Below are 7,232 nucleotides of genomic sequence, written 5' to 3' on the forward strand. Positions count from 1 at the left end.
TAATATGAGGATAATATGAGGGTTTTGGGGAAGTGATTAGGTAATGAAACTGGGGTCCTCATGAATGGGATTGGAGCCTTTATGAAAGATACCTGCAGAGACCTGGCTCGTTCCTTCCACCATGGAAAGATATGAGCTGAAGTTTGAAACCCTGAAAAAGATCCTCATCTGATCTTGGACTTTCAGCCTCTGGAACTGTGAGAAATAAATGTCTGTTATTTATGAGCTTTCCAGTCTGTTTATTTTGTTATTGCACAATGGGCTAAGACATGTGTCTGTAGATTGACACAGAGGTTGAAATCAGTATGATTGTGGAATACAAAAGATGACAGTCTATGGCAGAGATCTTTACTTGGCTATGTGTTTACATGCTGAGGCTTATGATATATGTTGACATTTGTGGATTTGACTACCTCTACAAATTGTACTACATAGATAAAGTGCATTAAATGGAAAAGTTTGCTGTTATCAATGACCAAAAAACACGTGTTGAGAAATCTACTATGTACAAAGCGTGGGATGCTTATTTTTAAAAAAAAGTTGAAGAGGAAAGACTAAAAATTGATACATGTTTCTGAGTTGCTTTCTAATAGAATACTAGTTACATTATAATCTGGGAGAAAATGTTTATCATTTACTTGGGTTCAAAGCATACTTGATTTTTTATTAAATTATGAAAAAATGATACTAAAAATCAAACTGATAATCCGTATATTCAAGCTACAAAGAAATGTGAAGATTATTAGTCCAACCATAAGTTTATGCAAAATAAAAAATCAATACTAGAGAGTCCAAGTGACTGATTTAACTTATTATTGATTGGACAAAGACTAGACTGATGTTCCCTGTCAATATAACACATTGGAAAGGATTAAAATATCCTTAGAGTCTAAAATCATGGTATTTCGTGTTAGCCATTAAATTCAAAGTCACCAACTAAGGCATAAGACATGGATAATCCAAAATGGGACAAGCAGACCTTCCATGCCACACTTATGATTGATACTCTAGCATTTGATTCACCATAGTCAATGGTTCTCCCTGTGCTATAAACAATTGTTCTTTTTCTATTGAGGTCCGAAAGTAATCTTTTGGAGTTAAGGCATCATGCATGAAATACATGCATTCTAATCTCTAGAATCACACCTGTTTGGCAAGATGTTCATACATAGGAACTAATAATTACTGAGGGAATAGTGACTTACATCTCCCATTTCATTCTCAGGTTCACAGTGGGGTAGTCCGAGTGAAATGGTAAGCAAGAATGACTGCATGAAATGTATATAAATAGTTATTTCTGTTTCTCTCCCATTTTTCTCTCTCTGCTTTTTGCTAACCTTTTACAGTTTTATTTATTTGAGTTAAATCTGCTTAGGTGTTCCTGAACTTTAATGCATAAGAGCAAAAGACTGAATAAATTTTTAAAGAGTAAGACTAGATTATGAATATGTATGAATATCAATATTCATACATTAATATCAATATATATAACCTCAATACAAAGCAACATATCAATTGAAACAAGGGCAAAAACCAAGAGCTTCATGGCAATATCTGCAATGCTCAGATGATGTAGGTTTCACAACAACAGCCAATTAAGGGAGAATCTAGGTTCCAACAGAATTGACTCAGTCTATGCAATATGAGAAAAAACATTTAGATAAATATCTAGATTTATTTTTAAATTAGAGTGTACAGTAATAATGAGCTTTCATTTCCACATGACAACAATGGGCTAGACCTAATAGTTGCTAATTCCATTTAGATGGGAAGGTTCTCCAGTTTCACGCGATCTCCCCTCCCCCATTTTGTTAGTATTTTAATACTGAACTAATCACTCATTTATATTACCTCTATGATTTTAGACAGCTAAGTATACAGCATCTGATCCAGGAACGGAGTTCAAGTTGAAAAAAAATTGGTATTTTTATCTATAATGGTATGGTTATCTTTGAGGTGGAGAAAGATATAGTATACACACTTTAAGCATTTTCCATCTCGTTAGAAAAAACAATACTCAGATATGTCTTTCTTGGTTTAATGTCATTAGATCTTTACTCATCTAACCTCTTATTTTGTATTTTGATAACCAGAGAAAAATATTCTGATATCTATATTTGCCTATAAGGAATAAATGTGCTCAAATTTTGGTATTTTGGTTACTTTTGATCTCTGCAAAAGTGAATTTTTGATGGCATACCCATGGTATGGTTAGTATTACTTAGCTATAGCAAGATATTTTGCTGATTATGCATATATATATATATATATACATGTATATATATGCATATATAGATTAAGAAATTATTATAAGTTAAGAAATAAGTGAAGTTTTCCTTAATTTCGGTGTACTATATATTTCATTTAGTATGAATCCATCTGTTAGGTTTCTTATGCCTGAGATACTGGTTGTACCTAAGCATTTGCAGGGTAAAGCCAAAAACACCAGTGAATTTTCGGTTGCAGCACTATTACTTCTAAATATGTCCTTACAGAATTCTGTAGGATATGTGACAGAGTTAAATCAATTGAAAGTTAGGAAATGATTACTTTTACCTTATGTTTTTGTTGGGAGTCTAGGATGCTATGGTTGACAGGCTGACAAAATGTCACAAATTTTTCACTCTCCCTTGTATGTACCCCCTCTGTAATATGAATTTGTAATGATTCCCATTAGGAGGTGGAATCTGTTTCCCACACAAGAATGCCGGTTGACTTCTTCATACGTTTTGGCCAAAGAAATGCTCTAGAATTGATGGTGTGGAATTCTAAGCTTAGAACTCAATAGGCCCTTCATGCTTCAATTCTCTGTCCTGGAATCTTTATTGCCACAGTACAGGCCCACCCTGGCTTGCTAGAGGTGCACAGGCCACACAGAATAGGTCACCTTTTTTATATCTGTGACATTTCTCCATAATGAGAATACAAGTTATACTTCAAGTAAAAATCACTATTTTTTGTCCCTTATGACATATTTCCTCTAGCATATTGTGTAGTTATAAAGTTTTGAAATCTATACAACCAGGGACATGCTTTCATCATTTTTAGTAATACTGAGTTATTCTGTGCCTTATTATTTTATACTTGCAAGATAGGTTTACTCCTTTTCCAATACACATGCAAAAATATTGATCAACATTGATTGATTTAACCTGTAAACAAATATTTTCTTCCTGATTCTATACAAAGCAATAATTTCTATGGAACATGGAAACAATGACCCTGAGAATTTTAACTAAGAGAGCATCCATAAGGTTTTTTCTAATTTAGTTTGAGGTTGAAGGTTGAAGAATCCTACTGGAGTTGTGATAATGATGCACTAGGAAAGGTGAAGTTGCTCATAAATTTTATTATACTAAGATCAAAATTAAGATATTTTGAACTGACAATGTCTCACTATCTAATATTGTGTGTAAAATAAAATCAAAAGCAAAAAGATGACTATTCAGCTCCTAAGGTGTCCATGTTTATCAGAAATAACAGTTAATATGGGATTACGTATCTGCTGTGATGAAAGAATTATGAAGGGCTCAATTTTTCTGTGGGCTGATATTTCATACTACAGCGCATGGCAACTCACTAAAATCCAAATCTGCTTAAGGTGTTCCTGAACTTGGGAGGAAGTTCACATGAAGCTGACTAATCCCACTCTATTTGAATAGCATAGCTTCTTCTGCTTTGTACTTTGTTATGAACTCTTTGGCTTAACCATAGGAAGCTGAAGTAGTGGAAATCCAGAAAGCACAAGTGTAATTAAGGAGCCCTACCCCTCAATTTATCAAAAGGAAAAATGAACGACATATATTACAAATATTTGGGAAAACACAAATTACTGTGAATTCTAATTGTTACTGGACAGCATTTTAAAAACAAAAATTGAAAACTAAAAAGCTTATGAAAATGAACTCAGTACTGATGAAAATTTCATTTGAAAATCTCTTCCTCCCTCTCTCAAAAGACAGCCTGTTATAAACTGAATGTTTTAATAACAGCATTTTCACATCTTTTCTGAAACAAACAAACAAACAAACAAGAAAATAGCATGTGGTTATAGTTTAAAGTAAAGAAAAAGGATCTTATTTTAAAAAAACACATAACATCATGTTATTTTCTACAAATAAATCTGCCTGATTTAAATCAGTGTGAAAGAGCCAGTCCCCAAAGGTAGTAAGCAGAAATTTTTGAAATGTTTACATCAGAAAGTGTCACCAACAGTTGCTTAAACACACATCTTTCATGTGAATAAGAGAAGAAAAGACTTGTGTACATGGACTGCCATTTTTAGCTCTATTTCCAACTACCATATAGGTAACTTCATTAGAGAGTCAGAATGGGCATCTTATGAATTGTCCACTTGGCGAAACAGTTAGCATTAATGATAATTACAAGAATCTCAAAGGCTATAAAATTAATATTGTGTGTTTGAAGAGTCTAAAAGATTAGAAGAGGGACACAAATTATGCTTTTTTATTTTCTACAAAAGCAGAATCAAACAAAAACCATACTCATTTTCTCTGCTGACAGGGCTTAATAATTTAGCAAGATTAATGTGATGAAGTCCTTGCTTCAGAAAAGAGAAAGAAATAACAGAAGCATATTGGAATTATGTAAGGGAAAGGTTGAAAACAAGGTAGGAAATTAGTTTGAATCAAAGTTTTAGCAGGTTTTTTTTTCTGCTAAATATCACATTTACACTCTGCAGAGTCTAAACAATTAAATATTAGCATCTTTATAAAACCACAACACTTGATTTTCTGCTTCAAGTCTACAGTCAGAGAAAACTTCTGATGAAAAGATAATTAAAATAAAATTACATATAAACACATATGTATATACTTCTTAAGAATCTTTGATCTAACATGAAAAAATATATATCTGCAGAGACTAATATAAAGATTAAATCAGAAACCCTGACAAGTAATTTCCAAAGCCAGCTTTCAATATGAAAACTTCCCGCAATTCTTAGAAACCTTGCGCTTCCCTTTTGACTGCTTCATGAGGAGCAAAGTAGAAAGCATAATCAAAACCCTTCTCCCCATAAAATGAGAAATAAAACTCATAAAGAAAGTGATTCTGAAAGGAAATCTTGTCCTTAGTGCTGTCTGAAGAGGAAAGAAAAAGAATTCATAACAAGTTAGTCCTCATCATAGATCTGACATGTGAATCCATGCTATTTGTTGGATTAAAAGCCTAAGGCAGAGCATTTAGCTTAAAGGTGGCCCTGGGTTGAGAGCCTCCTTGCCCCCTGCCGGAGATTGATAAAAGCCAATACTTTAAGAACAGAATTCCAAATCTAGCCTTAAAGAATTCCCATCGACAATATTCCACATGTGTGAGATCATACTCAAAAACAAAAACACCTAAGTAAAATAGGATTTCATATGTGAAAACAAGCAGACACAACAGGAGTACAATCAGAATCACAAAATTAGAAGTTTGGCTGGAACATTAGAAAAGGAAAGAAGAGATTATTAAATCTGTAAAACACTCTAATGGAATTTATTAACACAAAGGTTATAAAAATTAAAAGTATAAAAAGAGATTAATTTAAAATGAGTCACGCACGCAGGTTAATGCAATGAATCGGATATAGATTTAAAGAAGTGGCATTGAGAAACTATGAAATGATTTGAAAAACAAGGGACATAAAGGATAGAGAAAAAAGGAAGAGGTTCCATTAAAGGAGATAAGAGAAAAAAGGAAGAGGTTCCATTAAAGGAGATAATGACTGAGTAGCTCCAGAATTGCTGAAAAATATCTATCCTCAGATTCATGAAGGCCAAGAAATCTAAAGTGTGATATATAAAAAAAATGTACTGGGGTGCCTGAGTGGCTCAGTTGGTTAAATGTCAGACTTGGGCTCAGGTCATGATCTCAGGGTCCTGGTATCATGCCCCGAATTGGGATCCCCACTCAGTGGGAAGTCTGCTTGACCTTTTGCCCCTCTGTCCCCTCACTCCTGCTCGCTCTCTTTTTCACTCTCTTTCTTTCTTTCAAATAAATAAACAAAATGTGTTTTAAAAATACCCTGTTCCTAGACACATCATAACTAGCTTCAGCGACCACCAAAGATCAAGAGAAGATTTTAAAAGCAGCCAAGGTAAAATAGCAAATTACACACACGGTATAGCAATGAGGTAGACAGTTGACTTTCCATTAATAAATAGAATCCAGAAAAAAATGGAATAAAGTCTTAAATGGTGTCAGAAAAATTACTGACAATCTAGATTCACAGTCCAGGGATATTAATTTTCTAGAATGAGAACAAAATACAAATACTTTCAGTCAAAAAAAAAAAAAGAAAAGAAATAGCATCCACTAAAGGAAAATTTAAAGAATATTCTTCAAGCAGAGAGATAAGATGGAAGTTCTGATAAGAAGGAATGGTGAAAAATAAGCAATTAATATGTGAGTAAATCTGACATAATATTAGTTTATAATACAATAATAATTTCAACTTTAGAATAATAGAGCAGAAATATGTTCAACACTAACACAAAAATCTGAATGGCTCACGAGAATTAAAATATTCTAATATACTTGTATGTTGGGAGGGAGTTAAAGATACTAACATGCCTGTGTGTGTGCATGCATGTGTGTATGCACACTCTGGAAGATATCTTAGTTATATTAGTGTATTTTAATTTTGTTCTATGATCTGGTTTTTCTTCTAGCAATAATATATTTTCAAGTTTAAATCAAAACATCACATTAATGCTTTGATAAATTCAGAAATTTCCAATAAACACTCTCTAGACTTTGCAGTGAAAGTAGCAGTACTGAAAAAAACAGAAATTGCTTACATAAAATTAATGAACAAATATCTTCAATTTGGGCATGACTAGTTACCCCAAAACAATTTGATTTTATGAAATACCTTTGATAATATATAAACAATTTGTATTTCCTCTGAATTCTACTGTGAATGACAGATAGCCAATCTCACCTTAAGAAAGAAGCTGTCATAATCTGTCCTGTACAGAAAATGTTGATACACTGGAAAAAAGAAAGTCCAGTATTACTAATACAATCTTTTAGTTTATTATTATTAAAAGTAAAATAAAAAATATTCTAGACAATTTGTTATTTCCCATGCAGTTGCATTATGTTCATAGTCAAATGTTTGAAGCATATATTATATAATATAAAGGTATATATATATATATATGTATAATATATATATATCTTTTAACATTACCATTGACTTTTTTGTGGTAGTAAATAATTTAGAT

The 7,232-nt window shown here is 32.5% G+C and overlaps 1 protein-coding gene across 1 annotated transcript in view; it reads right to left on the minus strand.

Moving 5' to 3' along the window:
- MGAT4C (MGAT4 family member C) overlaps positions 1-6,991 on the minus strand; it is a 45,799-nt gene extending 38,808 nt beyond the window's left edge. The window contains exon 1 of the mRNA XM_055342005.1: positions 6,947-6,991. The gene's annotated coding sequence lies outside the window, so the exon portion shown is untranslated. The remainder of the gene's footprint in view (positions 1-6,946) is intronic.
- Between the last annotated feature and the right edge of the window lie 241 nt (positions 6,992-7,232).

Source organism: Nyctereutes procyonoides, unplaced genomic scaffold, assembly GCF_905146905.1.
Source record: "Nyctereutes procyonoides isolate TBG_1078 unplaced genomic scaffold, NYPRO_anot_genome, whole genome shotgun sequence".
Lineage (NCBI taxonomy): Eukaryota > Metazoa > Chordata > Mammalia > Carnivora > Canidae > Nyctereutes > Nyctereutes procyonoides.